The 20,708-nt window shown below is 41.6% G+C and overlaps 1 protein-coding gene and 1 pseudogene across 1 annotated transcript in view; one reads left to right on the top strand and one right to left on the bottom strand.

Moving 5' to 3' along the window:
* Window positions 1–20,708, bottom strand: part of CTNNA3 (catenin alpha 3) — a 1,315,594-nt gene that overhangs the window by 641,710 nt on the left and 653,176 nt on the right. The window lies entirely within an intron of this gene.
* Window positions 1,892–15,804, top strand: LOC132214603 (phosphoserine aminotransferase-like; annotated as a pseudogene).

Genomic DNA, 20,708 nt, shown 5'->3' with positions numbered 1-20,708 from the left:
TCTTTTAAAGATGATCCCATGGAAAATCAGTCATATATATGTGCAAGTGTAGATGTAAAAATTCACCCCAGTGACCAACTGGTAACCTTGAAAGAGAATGGAAGAGTCAGGAGTAAGTTGTTACTTTATTTCCTAAAATCACTGGCTCTTTCATGATTTTTACTTTACCCTGTGATGTTTTGTAACTTGCCTCATTCCAGGACTACCATTTTCCCTCTCTTCCTGACCTAGTTTCTTGTCCTCCACTAAAGTCCAGCAAACTCTGGACCCAACATAGTTCTTAATAAGAAGAAATTGAAAAGAGTTTATGAATTTAATTGATGGAGTAATTAATTCATGGTTCAGCATTGAGCTACGCTGTGACTCCGGCTGTAATGGGTTTCAGAGCTTACCAGTTCCTAGGTCAGTGACTGTTTCTATACTATTGTTACTATTAAATGAAGGGAATAAGTTCAGAATTCTAAGTTTTACTTACCTAGGGCAGGAACCAAAAATGTTATGTACATTAATGGTTCCTAAATACGTGTTTCAGGACTCACGCGGTGAAAATACAAAAATAAATATAATGTAGTTATTTAACCATAAAAACTTGTTTTTAATCTGAGAGTATTTCCATTTTATTTTTCATTTTTTGTTAATCGCTACCTGAGGGCATTTTTCCATTGACTTTTGAAGAAAGTGGAAGGGAAGGAGAGAGACAAAGAGAACTATCAATGTGAGAGAGACAAATCTATTGGTTGCCCTGCACGGGGACCCAACCAGGGCCAGAGAGCAAGCCTGAAACCAAGGTACATGCTCTGGACCTGAATCAAACCCAGGACCCTTCAGTCCTCAGGCTGACACCTTATCAACTGAGCCAAACCGGCTAGGACAGTATTTCCATTTTCTACCTTTGTTTTTTAAATTTGTTTTACAAAATGATGGCTTTATTTAATGGTAACATAATATTTTTATTTAACATAGAATCATACAGAACCTGTCAGACTCTCTGTGTGTCTCTGTGTGTATTTTGTTGTTGTTTCTGTTTGAATAAATACATTGCTTTAGTGTTTAAAACAATTGACATAAGAAATTTGTCCGCTATCACAATCGAAACTGGTTAAATCAGTCATTTGCAGAATTGACATTAAAATCATTTCTGTTTTTTTGAAACTGGGCTTATTTTCTCAGCTTGTTAGGATATTTTATATCAAATGCATTGCATTTAAAATAACATTTGTGTTAAACTGCTATTAAAAGTTGCTGTAATAGGAGAATCAGATAGATGATCTTCGTATCTTAGTGCCAAGACTTCTTATTAACAAGATGACCACATGTCATTATGTAAGTTTAGCCTTAGTTTCCTCATCTATAGGAAACTAAGATGAGGATGACAATACTGTTCTAGAAGTTGTTTTGAAAATTATATAAGATAAGGTACATAAAGCATTAGGTAGTAACTATCATTTAAAAATTATATTTATTATCCTATATAATGAAAGCCGAATACAGTAGGTCCTCGGGTTATGTTGGAGATCTGTTCCTATGGCGTGACGTAACATAATTTTCGCCATAAGTCGGAACTCACCTACATAAGCACCTATGGCACTCACGTGAAGCACAGACACAGCAGGAATGAAGTTAAACAGTAAAAAAAAATTAAAAGAAAGAAAATAATTCCTGACCTTTACTTGTGGTAAATAAATAATAAAAAACATAAAGCACATATGTACATACATCAAAATGACGGAACTTTTTTTATATAAATAAATGGGAGATGGCGACGTAACCACGAAATGACATCTGTTGAGTCCGATGTAACCTAAGGACTGTCTTTATGCAAATTGGCTCCTAGGGTGGTCGTTCGACCAGGAATTTCACCAGGAGACCGAGAGTTCAACCACTCGCTATGATGTGTGCTGACCACCAGGGGGAGGCACGGAGCACAGCAGGCATCAGCGAAACTGCGCTGGCAGCAGGTGCTCAGGTGCTGGGTGCCCGCGAGGAGCCCACCCCGCACCCACGCAGCCTCTTCTGGGTGAGCTGGAACACAGACAACAGTTTGCGCAGGAGCCGGTCTGTGAGGCCAGCCAGGAGAGAGTGTTCTGCCCGCCTGGCTTCTGAGCAGCGCCGGTGGGTGGCCCAGAGGCCCATGCTATTCCCCAGCCCCCGCATCTGGCCATGCTCACTGCATCTCCGTGTGGGGACTCGGGTGCTGTGACTCAGGTGGAAGGGGGTGCATGGGGGCCAGGAGGCCCAGGTGCTGCCCTAGGGCCCAGGGTCAGCAGGGACCTGCCCTTACATGCCAGACACTCACGTTTCGATTGCCAGCCAGGCCTAGGGACCACACTGCACATGAATTTCATGCACCGGGCCTCTAGTTAGCAACAATAATAGTTTCAAGATGACAGAGGGTAGAAAGCATAAACTATGTTATTCATTGCTATATTCATAGTAGTTCTTGGCCACGTAAGCTTAATATTTATTGATTTGAATAAATGTTTTAAAATGATTGACTGATATGTGAATAAACATATGAAACATGATATTGATCTATTTGAGGAGGATTTGCTTATGATCAATAGAAGGATTGTAGAGATTTTTTTACTGAGTCATTGAAAATAGTATAACCTTCATGTAGACAAAATATAGATATCCAGGCCAAAGTTTATAAATCCTCTGATTTCAATTAATGGTTAAATTTTACATTATGTTTTTACTGACATTTCAACTTTCAAAATCCCATTATTTAGTCATTGTTAGAGGTTCTTAGCATATTTCAGAAGGTGTGGTGGCTTATTCTGGAAATCCTTTTGATTTTGTAAGTCATGACCCAGCAATCAGTTTCTGGAGAGTGCCTATCATGAAGAAATCATCTGTGATGCTGATATAAGAGCATCTGCAAGGAAGTGGAAGAATTCAATGTTTTATGTTATCAATTATACCTTGAGCTCTTTTGGCAAAAACTCTTGTTTTATATTCAAAATCACTCCAGAGTCTAATAAGCAATGATATGGCATTATACACATAGATCAAATAAATCATTTTCCATCTTTTAAATAGAACTGCTGTTCTCTAGCAATGTTTCTGTCCATATAATGCTTTGCGAGGTAAACTATTGGAACAACACTTGTCTCATTAAAATTTTGTCTTCTGCCATTCCTCCAGTTTCTTAAGTCTAATTCCCACTCTTTTTGTTTCCAACGCCAGGTTTTCTAATTTAATTATACTCAGTTGCAAACTTCACAGACAGTGCACTTTATAAAGTTCAAAGAGCTTTCTAGAGTTTGGAGACTAACAAAGTTTTATCATGGCCCATATATGTGAAATCTAGACTAGATAGATTTCAACATTCTGATTATTATTTTCACTTTCACCATCAACTGCAACCTGTGTCTTGATAACAGGTTCACTTTTAACATCCTATATAATAAAAGGCTAATATGCAAATTGACCAAACAGCAGATCGACCAGTCGCTAAGATGCGCACTGACCACCAGGGGGCCAGATGCTCAATGCAGGAGCTGCCCCTGGTGGTCAGTGCACTTCCACAGGGGGAGTACCGCTCAGCCAGGCTCACGCTGGCAAGTGCAGCAGTGGTTGCAGGAGCCTCCCCGCCTCCACGGCAGCATTAAGGATGTTCGACTGCCTAAGTCGTCAGTCGGACATCCCCAAGGGCTCCTGGACTGTGAGAGGGCACAGGCTGGGCTGAGGGACTCCCTCCCCCAGTGCATGAAAATCATGCACTGGGCCTCTAGTTATAAAATAAGAATACAATGGATTTATTCTTTCCTGATTAAAATAAATTCTTTCTAGCATTGCTATTTTCAATGAATACTTTCAGGTTCATAATTCAAAGAGTTTCAGATTCTGTAGAATGAAGAGAAATTAAATAGATTCCTCTTTAAATAAAGTTGGATTCTGAAATTTTTCTTTTAGGCCCTGACTGGACAAGCTCAGTTGGTTGGAGCATAATCTTGAAATGCCAAGGTTACAGGTTCTGTCCCCAGTCAGGGCACAGAATCAAGCAATACATTCATGAATGAGTGGGACAACAAATCAATGTTTCTCTCTCTCTTCCTCTATCTCTCTAAAATTAATTTAAAATGATAAAATAAATTAGCAGGTTATAATTTCCTTTAAAATTAAAATTTCTTTTCAAATAAAGAGAATAAGTATATTCTCTTTAAGTATATTCTATTTTATAGGAAGCCTAGTTAACCTATTAAAAGTATTATTTGTTATAAAACTGAATTTGTGTATACATCTTCAACAGAAAAAAACATAAACAGGATCTAACTATGTGCAGCCAGAATAAATACTTACATGATGTAATTGGTGTACATTGAGAGTCACCAATGATACCTGCTCGAAATATTCTCTCCTTCCCCACATCCCCGCACTCCCAAACCCTACCCAATGTCTGAAACTTTCCATTTCTCTCTATTTCATTCAAAATGTTTTGCTTTAGCTAAACCACCAAGATACACATAGGGCATTTCACAGTGATGAGCTAGAACAAGATAATGATTTTCAACAGACATAATTAAAGACGAGTTACATGACTCTGAAACTCTCTTCTATAAAGGTTGGAATGTGTGGTGACTGGGGAAGTTTTTCTGAAGAGAAATGGCCAATGCTAATCTGGGATCCCCACCCTTCTCCCTACACCCTCGCCCACATGAGTCTGGAAAGAGAGACTTCAATGGGACCATTTAGACAGCACAATATGAGGGCCTGGCAGCTGAGATTCAGTGAGTAAGTGTAAACTCTCTCCTGAGAAATCTCCTTGGTGAGGTGGCTGGCTAGTTTGCTGATGAACAGGCAGGAGAGGTGACTGAACTCCAATGTCTGAACATTTACTGTGGTCCAGATAGGGGCCTCCTGCAAAAGATAGCTGGTCTGGGGTCATCTTGTTTTTTTTCCAAGATCACTGCCTAGATCAGTAAGTAAAGCTAAGCTGAGAGGAGTTCTATAAACTGCTGGGCTTTAAGAATAAGCAGTCGGCTGCAGAAGAAACAATCACACATATGTAGTGAACTGCTGGTGAAATAGAGAGCCCGCAAAGGCACCTGGGTCAGGTTTTCCCACCGGCCCCTCCAGATTCGCTCTCCACCATTTTCGCCACACTCTGCCCCCACAGCCCAAAAGTCCTAGAGATGCTCCCTGTTCCCTGCTTTCAGTGGGTGTGGCCATCAGGAGGCCCGAGGGTGAGAGGGAGCAAGGCTATGCCTCTGAGGAGTGGCTGTAAATTTACTATGTTCCTCTCCTGAAAACCCCAGCTCCTGACAGGCAGCCTTCATGCAGCTTGCTCCCTCAGGCCTCGGGATGTGTGGGCTCTGGGAAGTTGCCAGCCCAGGGTCTTGGTCTACCCTTGTTGGTTCTCCTGAGCCTTGCCCACAACTATGTAAAAAATCCCTTTAATATATACAGTCTTCTCAAATTACTAGATTGGTGCACCATGTTTCTCTTGCTGGGACCCTACCCAAAACAGCGAATCTAGAGCCTGTTCCCCTTACCTCTCCTCCTTCCCCTTGCTCCACGCCAGAAAGAGGTAGAAAAAGAAATAGAAGGCCAAAAACATCTCATTCCCAACTATTGATCTCCTTCCTGCAACAGGCCTACACTGTGGGAAATTGGAGTTCAATTTAAATAAAGATGGGAGTTTTGACAATTATATTTCTAATAACTGATTAGAAAAGAGGGGATAACACAAAAGACCTAAGATGACTGGAAAAGTTTTGTGACTGCATGCCTTTTCACCCAGGATGAGGGAAAGAATTTAGCCCACCGTATAAAAGGGACAGTAGGAGCTAAAAGTATAATTGCTTTATTTTACCTTCTTTTTGAATATCCTACTTTTTAAAAAAATAGTTTTATTGATTTCAGAGAGGAAAGGAAAAGGAGAGACAAATAGAAACATCAGTGATGAGAATCATTGATTGGCTGCCTCCTGCAAGTCCCACACTGGGGATTGGGCCTGCAACATGTGCCCTGTCTGGGAATCGAACCAGTGATCTCCTGGCTCAAAGGTCCAAGCTCAACCACTGAGCTACAGTCCTTATTTACATGTGTTGGCTATTTTGTTGTTGGGAAAGGAGAGTAGGAAGAAGGAGACTCGTTTGGGAAAATGAAGAATATTGACCAGTCACAGAGAGCACTCCAGAGGACAGTGCTTGAGTCAGTCAGGGGGAAAAGGGCATCACAAGGGAGAAAACCTAAGGGCACTGAACCAGCTTCAGAGTGTTGTCTCAAACTCACCTAGAATGACACAAATTTAAAATTCACAATGCAACTTTGAAGAAATCCCTCCTCTATTTAAAGCAATCGTTCTAAGACTAATTCCAAATATATCTTTTTAAGTTTCTTTTTTCATTCAGAATACTGATGTGGAGGGGGAAAAAAATCTACTAAGTGGTTCAGAGGACAGGGTCTAAGTCCTAACATTTTCACTTATTGGATGTATGAACCGGGAAAATCACATTGAATCTATGGGGCTCAGTTCCCTCTTCTGTAAAATGGGGTACAGGAACAGACAGACCTCTTGGGGTCCCTTCCAGATCTGATCTCCACATACCAACTGGAGTTGGGAGTACGTATTGCCTTCTGGTTATATTTCCCTACATAAAGGACATTTTTTAGTTCACTTCCCAGAAAGAAACACTACAGGAGGAATATTTCCAGTTGTTAGTCCTGAGCAACTTACCTGGTGAGGGAAGTTAGACAAAAAGTGGGGCGGACTCATTCACAGCCCTGTCACTTGTGGGTTTTCCTCTATTTTTTCTCTCTGTCCTGTTACTGCTCCATGGCAGAAGGCGAAGTCTCAGGGAAGCACTGAACAGTCTTCAACTTAAGGAGGAAGAAATAGGAAGCCTGCTTATGACCAAGCCCAGCCCCCTTGTCGACTTTTGTTGGTTTTAGTTTCTCTGGAAGTGAGGAGGGGCAAGTGACAGGCCACAACAAAAGCACAAAAGTAGGTAGGCACTGGTGGCAAAAGTTATTCTCATCTTCAGCCCAATGAGCAAGATTTAAAATAAATGATCATCTGGTCTATGGTTAATAGATGCATGAGCTACCACATCCTTTCAAAAATGCAGATTTAGTGAGTCATTCTTCTACAGACAATCAATGCAGAGATTTCTGCGGTCCTTCAGTAGCTCTAATTAATGCTATGAAACAGCGCCTAGAAAACACGCAGGTATCTGACAGGCAAACTAAGTACTCTATATTCAAAAGGGAAACAATAAAATAACCATTTGAAATGTGCCTCTGAATCTGAAGCAGTTCCTGCCACTATTTTACTGTCTCTTTAGGAAATTATACTCCACTCTCTCTCTTTTTTTTTTTTTTAAGAGAGAGAATAGAAGGGAGGGGGAGAGACAGAGAAACATGGATGAGAGAGATACATCGATTGGTTGCCTCCCACACGCACCCCAACCTGGGTCCAGGATCGAGCCTGCAACCAAGGTACATGCCCTTGACCTGAATCAAATCCAGGACCTTTCAGTTTATAGGCCGATGCTCTATCCACTGAGCCAAACTGGCTAGAGCTATACTCCACTCTACAACTTCAATTTGCAAGGGAGACTAGGTTACACCTTTGCTTCATTCTTATTTAGCACTGAACAAAACTCAGTAAACTTAGCTTAATGAAATGATACCATCTAGTTTGGCTTAGTTGGGTTCCGAGTCTCAAATGCTAAGTTTTTACTTAATGACCTCTGCTCTCTTTCCCAAGGGTCAACATTCCCTCTCACTGAGCCTGTGCAAACTGGCCTATGCAGTAGGTGAGACAGGCATCTAGGGAGTAATAAACCCCGGCTCTCTGGACTGGGGTGATTTGGACGTGGTGCTATATATCAGTCCTAGACGTCAGGGAAGACTGATAAAGCAGCGCAAAGCTCGTGGTGAAGCGCAGCTGAGTTGCAGGAGATTGTTTTGATGATAATCGGCAGAACCAACCATAAATTTTGGATGCAGAATTAGAAATGGCCTGTAAACATCAAATAATGGGTGTCGGAATTGAAAACGAAACTATCTGTTGCCTGTAATATTTCTTGCAGTCTGGCTTAGAGAGTTAGTAATGTGAGAGATGGGCATGATGATCCTTTCCAATGCCTGATGTTAGAAGGCTGAGGATATTAACTCCTCCTTCCAACAGCCTGAAGGAAACAGAGCTAAATGAACTCGCTAGAAAGCATGGGGCATGAGATACAGATTTAACCTTATGCAGTCAGAACTCTAGAGGTTAACAAAACATACGGAGAAGCACAAGGCTTGCGTTAGAAGAACCACACCAGCAAGCACTAAAGGGATGAGCTTAAATGATTTACATGAGTCGCTCATTCACACTCATCTAAATAGTTAAAAAATGAAACTTGACTTTCTTGTACCTGATTATAGGGAGGTGTCAGTCAATTGTGTGCGAATCTACATCTCTACATCAAATAACGATTGAAAGATACGGAAGTTTGTGGACCCATAATAATTGCAGATAGCTACTATTGAAGCTGGGCTGTGAATTAAAAGATTTTTAGGCCCTTTATTAAATAGGTAAGAATCATGTGTGATAAGCACATTTTTAATTAAGTGTGATAATTTATAAATAACAAGTGGACTGCTTGTTACAAGTATATGAAAAAAACATTTTTCTTCAACCATTCAAAAGTAAAACATCTTTTTTGCTCTATTAATATGTATATTAAACATTTGTTCTTAGAGAAAGAAACTAAAGTCAAAGTCAGTGGCTTCCAAATTCATGAAAATTTACTATTCCCACTGCTAAATCAATGTAAACATACAATCCATTTAAGAAAAACTTTACTTTTTATAACGAATTGTGGAGGAATAGAAGATACTGATTCCTGTGGGTTCTTGATACTGTAATTAAGTGGAGAATTTTTTAATGTTGATATAGGTTATATTGTGCATGAAACAGTTAAATAGTAATGTGGGTGGGAGTAGGGCAGTGCTATTCAAAATAGTGGACAAGAAATGCATGAGCACCAGCACTTCAGCATGGGCAGGGAGCACATCAGAGTCAGCAGGGTGGGAGCCGGTGCCTATCATTATGAAAGCAGATATACGTAATCAGTCCTCTGGTAGGGACAGGGTGCTGCATGTTAGCTCATAGACATATGCCACTGGAGAGATGAAAGGAAAAGATATACCTGTAACTCTTTATAAGATAAGCATTATGCCTCAATTAGGAAATTTCTCTACTCAAAAAATTGTTCCCTATTCCCACCTCCTTGACCCTACAGGCCGGAAATACTCAGGTTAAAGAGAAAAAAAAGCTAATAGATGCCCCGCCTGGTGTGGCCCAGTTGGTTGGACATCATCTGGTATACCAAAAGGTTGCTGATTTGATTCTTGTTTAGGACGCATGCCTCAGTTGCAGTCTCAATAACCGGTAAGGGGGCAGACTGGAGGCAGCCCATCAATGTTTCTCTCTCATACTGATGTCTCTTTTCCCTCTCCCTTACTCTCTCTCTAAAAGTCAATTTAAAAAAAAAAGAACTAAGACAATATTAATTCTGAATTAATATGTAAAACCATGGCCAAATTTTTAAGACTATGTGGAGGAGAAGCAAAGGCTAACGAATAGCAATAACATAACAGCAATAATATCAAATGTTAATAGTTTACTTAAAATGTACCAAGCACTAGATCTATAGACATTATTTTATTGAATTCTCTCGCAGACCCTATTAAATAAGTACTGTTTTGTCACAAACAATACCTCTGATAAAGGGATAATATCAAAATATATACAGAACACATACAACCCAACAACAGAAAAACAAACTATCCAATTAAAAAATAGGTAGAGGATCTGAACAGCTACTTTTCCCGAGACATACAGATGGCCAAAAGATATATGAAAATATGTTCTACTTCCCTAGCTATAAGGAAAATGAGAATCAAAACCACACTGAGATACCATCTCACACCTGTTAGAATGGGTATTGTCAATAAGACAGGAAATAATAAGTGTTGGAGAGGATATAGAGAAAACATAACCCTTATACACTGCTGGTGGGAATGTAAATTGGTGCAGGTTCTATGAAAAAATAGTATAAAGCGTCCACAAAAAATTAAGAATAGAGCTACCACATGATGCAATAATCCCTTTTCTGGCTTATCTACCTGAAAAATGTGAAAATATTTATTCAAAAAGATATATGTAGCCCTATGTTCACTGCAGCATTATTCACAATGGCCAAGACATGAAACAACCTACGTGTTCTTTGATCAATGTTAGATAAAGAACATGTGGTACATATATACAATGAACATTACTCAGCCATTTGTGACAACAAGGATGGATCTTGAGAGTATGATGCTAAATGAAATAAGTCAAATGGAAAAGGGCAAGTGCCACATGACTTCATTCATGTGGGATATAAAACAAAAAGTAACAAATGAACAAGCAAAATAAATTCACAGATACCAACACACCACGGGAAGGGATGTGAGGAGAGGGTGAAGAGGTTAAAGGGAGTCAAACATCCTATCTAATAATAGACAAACATGGTAATTAACCATACCTCCGCTACGCTTCCCATTGGCTAATCAGGGTGATATGCAAAGTAACTGCCAACCAAGATGGCTGCCGGCAGACAGGCAGCTGAAGCGAACATGAGGCTTGCTTGCTCCAGTGATGGAGGAAGCCAAGGTTCCCCGCCTGCCGCAGCCCGGCTCTGAGCTCCAGTCTAAGCAACAATGTTGGAATTATAGAAGCTAAACAAACCCCAGATACCTGCTTTCAGCCAGTCAGCCTCGGAGCTGGAGCCGCAACAAAGTTTCAATTACAGAAGGTAAATAAATCCCAGAATAAAAAAAAAAGAAAAAAAGGAGAGACTGGGAGCTTCAGTTACAGGCTTGGCCTGCCTGAAAACAGCCCTCAGCCCCTCATCCAGGCTGGCCAGGCACCCCAGTGGGGACCCCCACCCTGAAGGGGGTGCAAGCAGCCTGAAAACAGCCCTCAGCCCCTCATCCAGGCTGGCCAGGAACCCCAGTGGGGACCCCCACCCTGATCCAGGACACCATTCAGGGCAAACCAGCTGGCCCCCACCCATGCACCAGAACTCTATCCTATATAGTAAAAGGGTAATATGCAAACTGACCCTAACAGCAGAAAGACTGGGAATGACTGGTCACTATGACACACACTGACCACCAGGGGGCAGACGCTCAATGAAGGAGCTGCCCACTGGTGGTCAGTGCGCTCCCACAACGGGGAGCTCTGCTCAGCCACAAGCCAGGCTGATGGCTGCCAGTACAGCGGTGGTGGTGGGAGCCTCTCCTGCCTCCTCAGCAGAGCTAATGATGTCCGACTGCAGCTTAGGTCTGCTCCCTGCTGATAAGTGGACATCCCCCGAGGGCTGCCAGGCTGCCAGAAGGATGTCTGACTGCCAGCTTAGGCCCAATCTCCTGGGTAGCAGGCCTCAGCCAGCAAGTGGTCATCCCCTGAGGGGTCCCAGACTGCGAGAGGGCACAGGCCGGGCTGAGGGACCTCTCCCACCCCCGAGTGCACAAATTTTTGTGCACTGGGCCTCTAGTCCTATATAATAAAAGCCTAGTATGGTAAGTGTCCGGTCGACTAGTTCAACCAATCAAAGCGTAATATGCTAATGATATGCTAAAGCCGCTCAACCGCTCACTATGACATGCACTGACCACCAGGCAGCAGACAGTCGACTGGGTGACCATTTGCTATGACATGCACTGACCACCAGGGGGCAGACACTCCAACTGATAGGTTAGCTTGCTGCTGGGGTCCAGCTGATAGGGACTGGGTGAGACAAGGTTGGACATGCCCTGGAGCCCTTCCGCGGTCCCTCCCCAGGTGGCCAACCTCCCTCGGGGACTGGGCGAGAGGGCCCCGATCGGCCACGATCACGGGCCAGGTGGAGGAACCCCACCCATGCACTATTTTGTGCACCAGGCCTCTAGTATGATGATAAAAGACTAGACTTTGGGTAGTGCATGAACCCAATGAAATATACAGATGATATGAAGTCGTACACCTACAACTTATAGAATGTTATTAAACAATGTTTTATGCCAAGAAACTTAAAATAAACTGGTAGCACAAAAAGAAACAAAATGTTCTTAAATTATTAGATTAGCAGATATTAAATAAAAAGAACCCATGTACAAAAAAACCCCAAAAAACAAAACACAATATCCCAGCCAAAAAAATGTAGGACAAGAGCAGTGTCAGACACAAAAGAAGACTATCAGACAATAATAGAAGAGGCACAGTCTTATACAGAATGTAAGTTAATTTCTTTGCATTCTTGGTACAGAGGAACTTGAGTTTAATATCAATGAACCACTAGAGCCCTAGCCAGTTTGGCTAAGTGGATAGAGCATGGGTCCATGAACTGAAGGGCCCTGAGTACAATTCTGGTCAAGGGCATATACTTCAGTTGCACACTAGATCCCCAGCTCCTATGTACATGAGTCAATCAATGTATCTCCCTCACATCGATGTTTCTCTCTCCCTCCCTTCCACTCTGTCTAAAAAAATTAATGGAAAAATACCGTTGAGTGAGGATTAACAAAAACATCAACAAGGAGCCCCTCTTTAAAACCCATCAATGTTTTCCCTTTGAAAGATTTTAACAGGACTCAAGCCCTTACATCCTTAAAGCTCCCAAAGGTCTTATATGTTAAGGCCATCATTTGGCCTCTGCCTTAACCATGCCTCCAGCTCCACCTCAGGCTCCCTTGTAACTATTTGTGCTCCAACCTTTAAACATTCCCTGATTTTTAAACATGCCATTCCCTCCCCCTTCAGGGGGTTCTGTTTATGTTGATATCTCAACTCAAAATTCTCTTCCTATTCCCCAGTCCCTATAGTCTTACTCTGGTTATTTCCTCCTCATTCTTATCATTTTATTTCCAATGATGATGCTTCTGCCAAGAAGCCTTCCCGTACTCATAGCACTCACAATGCTTATTGCAGCTAATAAGTATAAATTCCTTTTTGCAATTAACTGATGTAGATCTTCCCTAACAAATAGACTAGAAATTCTAGGAGGGTAAAGGACTAAGTCACTTTTTGTTGTTGTTAGTTCTCACCCGAGGCGGATATTTTTCCATTGATTTTTAGAGAGAGTAGGAGAGAGGGGGAGAGACAGAGAGAAACATCAATGTGAGAGAGACACATTGATTATTTGCATGCCTCCTGCACTTGCCCTGACCAGGGCCAGGGATCCAGGCTGCAACTGAGGTGCATGCCCTTCATCAGAATGAAACCTAGGACCCTTTAATCTGAGGGCCAAGGCTCTATCCACTGAACCAAACCAGCTAGGGCAGGACAGAGTCAGTTTTGTTCACCACACTCTCCCCAGCACTTAGAATATGCCTGACACTTACAAACTGCAATAATTACTATTGAATATGTTAATGAATTAATGACTCATAGTTATTAGGACACTGTATATTTATGAGAATATTAGGACTGAATGAACCTTATTACAATCAAGATTTTTTTTATTTTTATTATTTTGCCAGTGCAAGCAGTAATTCTTACTCAAGCAGTAAACCCTTACCCTAGATCCGTGGTCGGCAAACTGCGGCTCGTGAGCCACATGCGGCTCGTGAGCCACATGCGGCTCTTTGGCCCCTTGAGTGTGGCTCTTCCTAAGCCTTAGGAGTACCCTAATTAAGTTAATAACAATGTACCTACCTATATAGTTTAAGTTTAAAAAATTCGGCTCTCAAAAGAAATTTAAATCGTTGTACTGTTGATATTTGGCTCTGTTGACTAATGAGTTTGCCGACCACTGTCCTAGATGAATGGGCTACATGTTACACTCATCCACTATCACCTGGTACATGTTTATCTTGGAAAAACTATGAAATATATAAGAATCCACTGGGAAGATGGCAAAACTTCTGAAGGACTCTTTTGTAAAATAAATTTTAAACTGGATACATTGTACTTAACAAATACAAATTATGATGACACATTTACCGATTAAATCTATTTCACCAGCTGCCTGTGTAGCTTTAGTTTACCAAATGCTAATTTTAAATGCCATATTTTCTTTAAATAGGTTATCTATGTACAAATAATTCCTATGTAAAGGAATTATTTTTTCTGAAGGTGGGTAATTTACATTTGGTCTGCACTAAAAATGGTACTTGAAATCAACAATCATTTACAAGAATTATTATTGCCATAGTGGCTATTAATATTCCTCCCATTTCATTATTTTCCATTTGTGACCCAGCACCAATAATTCATATAAAGCATAACTTTAAGTTTTTAAAAAACACATGGCAGAGACTCGCGCAGCCCGCAGCCCACAGCCCACGCGCTCAGTTCTCTCCCTCTGGCTGGCCGCAGCAGTGCCTGCAGCATCAAGGATGCCTCAAGACAAGTGGTCCATTTCCGGCCGGCCCACCAGGCTGCCGCCTGGTGTTGTTAGAGATACAAAAAGAATTATTAAACTATGTTTTTGAAATGAGCCACAGGTCATCAGATTTTCCTAAGATTCTTAAAATCACAGAGAATCTTGTGCTGGAATTAGCCCTTCTGGACAACCACCCTAAGGAGATTTTTGTGCAAGGAGGTGGTCTGGCTCAGTTCACTGTTGTCCCCTTAAACCTGATTGACTGAAAGCAGGAAGGTGTGTGGACTATGTGGTGACTGGAGCTTGGTCAGCTAAAGCAGTGGTTCTCAACCTTCTGGCCCTTTAAATACAGTTCCTCATGTTGTGACCCAACCATAAAATTATTTTCGTTGCTACTTCAAAACTGTAATGTTGTTACAGAAGAGCAAAGAAATGCCAAGCACGCTTCCTAGAGAAAGGGAGGGACCCATTTAATAACACTAGTGACTAGTGGACTCTGGGAAATAATTTCCAAATCAGAGTGAAGTAACATACAGAGGCTTTGCTTTTTATAATCTTCTGGGGTCTTTGTCTTGCAGATATGGTTCCGCCCCTTTGTGGGCTTACAGGAAGGCCCCCAGGTGTTGGGGGTTCCCAGGTCTTATCAGATGAAATGTCCTGGGGCCAGAGATAAAGACCTTCCCCCCCCCCCCCCCCCCCCGCAATGCATTGTTCAGTTTTTATGGCCTGACATGCCTTGCAAGACCAGTTTCCTCCTCAATGTTGCTACTGTTATGAATCATAATGTAAATATCTGATATGCAGGATGGTCTTAGGCGACCTCTGTGAAAAGGTCCTTTGACCGCCAAAGGGGTCGCGACCCCCAGGTTGAGAACCGCTGAGCGAAAGCCTCAGAGAAGCCAAGAAGTTTGGGACTGTGAATATCGTCCACCCTAAACGTGGGAGTTATACAAAAATTCTAGACCCAAGCACCTGGACCCTCAGCCCAGACCCCTCCTATGTGTATTACTGTGCCAAGAGTCTGTGTAAGGTGTGGAGTTGACTTTACCCCTGATGTCAAGGGAGCTGTGCTGGTTTGTGGCATGTCCTCAAACCTCCTACCCAAGTCAACGTTTCCAGGGTTGGGGTGGTTTTTGATGGTGCGCATTTTTGATGGTTGGCTCTGCGGGGGTCAGAGCTGATCATCTGTGATGACCTGCTGGGGGTTTGCCCTCAGAGAGTGCCCCTCGGTCCTGGAGTACAAAGTGCAGGCCAGAAACAACTCCGGGTACCACACACTTCCCTGCTTCAGCATCTACTCATGAACTTGGTCCTGGAGTGGATTAAGAACAATGATTGTGCAGCCGCCATCAAATCTCAAGTGATTTATGATATCATTGATAATTCTCAAGAATTCTATGTATGTCCAGTGGAGCCCCAGAACAGAAGCAAGATGAATATTCAGTATCATTAAAATTTAAACTAACTTAATAGCTCATAAACTTAACCAGGATTTTTTTTCCAAGGAACATGCTTATTATAGATTCTTCTCCCCTTCCCCCAAAACCAGCAAAATATCCACAGCTTTGAAAGCTTGTGAGACTTAACAGACACCTTCATTTTGACTTGAACTGGAAGCATTTAAAAAAACAAAAACCTTACTTTAGCTTTTCTAATGATTCCAGCTTATGTTGTATTGGCTGCTATTTTTTCCAACTAGATCTCAATATTCAAACTTGCCCATGGACTTACACAAAGTGCAGTTAATGTTTCTGGAGACCCACAGACTCATAGCATTGAGGGTGGAGGGCCCACTAGGTGCTGAATCTTGATTCTTTTCAAAATGACAGCAGGCGGGGGGGGGGGGGGGAGTGGCGGGGGCCTAGGCTCCACAGCTGTTCATTCATGTCAACCTTGACCATGTGGTGAGTATTTAGGAGTTCTAGGCTAAAGGGCCAATTGGAGATCTTTATACTGTTATTCTCATAAAGAGATAAAAGTGACAAACCGTAAGTTAATATAGCAAGGTCTGTTTTTAATGCCAAATAGTTGATATCACTACACATTTATAGTTCTAATAATGCAGTTCTCAGTGATATATGGAGAGACTTTGGGAATTTGTTAGAACCCTTGACCATGTACATTAGAGCATTATATTTTCAACAGTTCTGTCTCTCCCTTCTATCCTCCCTTCTGAAGCTGCTTCACAAGATTTAGAAGCTGCCCACCATGGGCGATATTACCAGGAGTACTTGTAGTAGAACAAACTTCTAAAGATCACCTACCTACCCAAGTCTAGGCAGCAGTCTGCCTAAAAGCCATTCTATTTAGGTTATTATTCTTTCTTTAGGTTCACAGAGGTGTTAAAGGGTTTTCAACTATTGCTTTTCATTGACCAACAGAATATAGAAAACAAAAGAATCACAGTAAAATCAACAGAAATTACTTCATTTTTAAAAATCTGGAAACTGAGTCAGAAACTCACCAAAATTCAACAGCTGGTTAATGACAGAGCTGATGTGAGAGTTAGGTTCATAATCTACCAATGTTGGATGCCAAATGGTAATCCAGAGGTACAGTATTTTTATATTCTGAAATTCCTACCAAGAAATTTTCTTATGGGGACTTTTAGCTTAAAATAAATGTATCCAATTAAAAATTACCTAATTATCCACATCAATTTTAAACCAGGAACTGTGCAATTCTCTCTACGTGCTTTATCTACTTTAGTAGCCACTCTGAGGTAGAACACTAGTATCACATTTTGAAGAAGAGAAAAGAGATTCATTAAATTTTTATAAGTGGCAGGGTACATACTATCTACACTATACTATACACTACATATTTTAAATGTGTATCATTACTTTAATGTTTTTATTGTAATATCCTTTGAACTCGAGCTGTTATTTAGATGCCTGTTAAATAGGCTCATGGCATCTGCTCTGTTGAAATGTCAGTATAGTAAATATTTCTGAAACTACATAAAAAAGCACTTCCATTTATTCCTGTACTGGGATCGCATTCCTCACCTTTCCCCCTACTTTAGCTATATCAAGTTGGTTCTCACGTGAGACATTAGTCACAAATACAGTAATACACAAGCAAATTTTAAATAGTGAGTCACTAAGGATCAAAGTTCCCACTCACCTTCTGTTGAGACATCCATTGAATTGCAAACTAGTACATTTTAATACTAAGCATTTAAGGTCAAATTACCTGCCAGAAGTAGATTATAAAGAACCTAGTTAGAGCAAAATTAGGCAGTGGATAAGAAGGGCACAGAAGTAGCATGATAAGAGAACAGAGATGTTGAAAAGATCCCACTAGACTCCAATCAAATGAGCAAAACTTTAGGCCTGAACAACAACCATCCTTTACTTGAATGAAGATGGAAAATGATGGAAAATGTCATAGATGAAAATCAAGTATTAAGGATTTTTAAAACATAGTAGGCAGAAAGACCAAGTAAATATTAACAAGGAATGAATGAATGAGTGGACAAGGTTTCTGAGGCCTTGTGCCATGAGACAAAGTAAAACTGTTCTCAACAGGATGATCTATCCATCACTCCCCAGCAGTGTCAGTTCTTTCCCCAAGTGCACAAATGTTCTGCGCTATCTAGGTTTTTCATTATTATCCTTTTTATAACCCTTCATTATTATCCTTTTCTTTTTTACAAACAGTCTAGAAACAAACAAATAATAACTATTCTATGTGTTTAAAGTCTATTGACACAATTTCAAGGAAAAACAAAACTGGAAATAGTGAAGAGCTTGTAAATATGTTATTTTCTACTGAATAGCAAGGTCAAGAATGTCAACTTATTGACCACCGAAGTAGCTGTTTTCTTTCTTTATTCTCTGTGCTTATTCCCAATTCCTCAGACTCAACCAAAGTCCCACCACAGAGGCAGCATATTTCTTGAAGCTGGAAAATAATTTAAATATATCACCCTAACACTTGTGTGGTAAGTGTTGTAAGGCAAAATGTCTTCAGCTAAATGATACCTATGTGGTGATTAAATTGTGGTTCCCAGGATGGCAATCCGACATTTACACTACACAAGCAGCTCAAAAAGATACAGTTCACTGCCTCAATGGATTCAGCAATAAAAAGAAGCGCATTTAAATACTAAAGACATTGTGCATGAATAAATAGCAAAATAAAGGAAACCTTTAAGTGCTTTCCAGCAGTTGAACCCATAACCATTCAATTTCCCTTTATTTGTTCCTCTTAATAACCTTTTCCCCTGGGTTATGCTGGGAGAGCTCAGTGCCATTGTAACCTTGAATTTGGTATAAACCCAATAACACATATTGACCTGGCAATAAGATTGTGTGTGTGTCTGTGTGTGTGTGTGTTTCCTGTTTTTAAAGGACAATTTTTTTAAAAAAGAAAAACCAAATCACAAGTGTAGGGCTTGCTGTTTCTAAAGTGTCTATTATTGTCTTTGCTCTTGGCCTCAGGTTATTTATTTCTGCTCATTTTGGAGAGATGGGGCAGGGTCTCCCTGGGTTGATACTTTCTTCAGTCTACAAATTGACTTAAGCTCATGGAATACGGAAAATAAGCTAAACTAAAAATTTACATAATTATTTACATAATTTCATATCTGTCACCTCATTTAATACTCCCTGAATCTTATCATATCAACAAAACAGGTATTAGAGTCCTTGTAAATTACTATAGATTTGTTCAGCTATGACCTAGATTGGCCTTTGATATACACTGAGTCGCCAGATTATTATGACCACCTGATGTTTGTAGGCAAATTAGCTATAATTTCCTGCTGAAGTTGCTAGAGGGCCAAACCATTATAAATGGGGAAGCAGGTTGTTTACCATGACAGTAGAAGTAATGTTTTGCTGAAAATATGGGTAAACAATGCAATTTAACAGCCTTTGAACATGGGATATATATATCTACACTAATTAAAGACAAACATGCAAATTGACCGTAACTTTGTTATACCTTAAGCCACGCCCACCAGCCAATCAGAGTGACTATATGCAAATTAACCCAACGAAGAATGCGGCCAGCAGCCACGGAGCTGGAGCAAGCAGGAGGCTTGGTTGTCCCAATGATGGAGGAAGCCAAGCTTCCCAGCCGGCTCTGAGCAACACTCAAAGCAACAAAGTTTCAATTATAGAAGGTAAATAAATCCCAGAATAAAATTTAAAAAAAAGGAAAAAAGGAGAGGCTGGGAGCTTCCATCGCCGGGGGTGGGGGGGTTTGGGGGGGTTTGGCCAGCCTGAAAACGGCCCTCAGTCCCTCACCCAGACTGGCCAGTCACCCCAGTGGGGACCCCCCACCCTAAAGGGGGTATGGCCAGCCTGAAAACAGCCATCAACCCCTCAACCAGGCTGGCCAAACCTCCATGGGGTGAGGGTCCCCACTAGGGGGCAGTCTTGACCAGCCTGCAAACAGCCATAGCCCCTCAACCAGGCTGGCCAGGCACCCCAGTGGGGACCCCCACCCTGAAGGGGGTGTGACCAGACTGCAAACACCCATCAGCCCCTCACCCAGACTGGCCAGGCACCCCAGCGGGACCCCCAGCCTGATCCAGGACACCCTTCAGGGCAAACCAGCCAGCCCCCATCCATTCACCAGGCCTCTATCCTATATAATAAAAGGGTAATATGCAAACTCACCCTAACAGCAGAAAGACTGGGAATGACTGGTCACTATGACACACACTGACCGCCAGGGGGCAGATGCTCAATGCAGGAGCTGCCCTCTGGTGGTCAGTGCGCTCCCACAAGGGGAGCTCTGCTCAGCCACAAGCCAGGCTGATGGTTACCAGTACAGTGGTGGTGGTAGGAGCCTCTCCCGCCTCCTCAGCAGCGCTAAGGATATCTGACTGCAGTTTAGGCCTGCTCCCCACTGGCAAGTGGACATCCCCCAAGGGCTCCCGGGCTGCCAGAGGGATGTCTGATTGCCAGCTTAGGCCCAATCCCCCGGGGAGCGGGCCTAAGCCAGCAGGTGGTCATCCCCCAAGGGGTCCCAGACTGCGAGAGGGCACAGGCCGGGCTGAGGGTCCCCCCCACCCTGAGTGCACAAATTTTTGTGCACCGGGCCTCTAGTGTATTTCATAATTAATAACAATATCAATAACTAAGTCTGGCAGTTAACATATGTTTAGGATTGTTGACTATCATTTAGGATTAGTTTAGTTATTTTTTTAAGTGAGATGATTTAAAGTTTGTTTAAAGGAAAATACTAGGCAAAAATAGCATAGGTAGTTTTTAATGTGTGAAAATGATATAAGAATGATAGAAGATTATGAAACTCTATAGCTCATTGCAGGTACAACTATTTTAGGTAATCAATTTGTTGACTAATCCAACAAATATCAGTAGCTCTTTCTACATTCAGTTT

Source organism: Myotis daubentonii, chromosome 13 (genome assembly GCF_963259705.1).
Source record: "Myotis daubentonii chromosome 13, mMyoDau2.1, whole genome shotgun sequence".
Taxonomy (NCBI): Eukaryota; Metazoa; Chordata; class Mammalia; order Chiroptera; family Vespertilionidae; genus Myotis; species Myotis daubentonii.
This window is presented reverse-complemented; position numbering and strand designations above follow the sequence as displayed.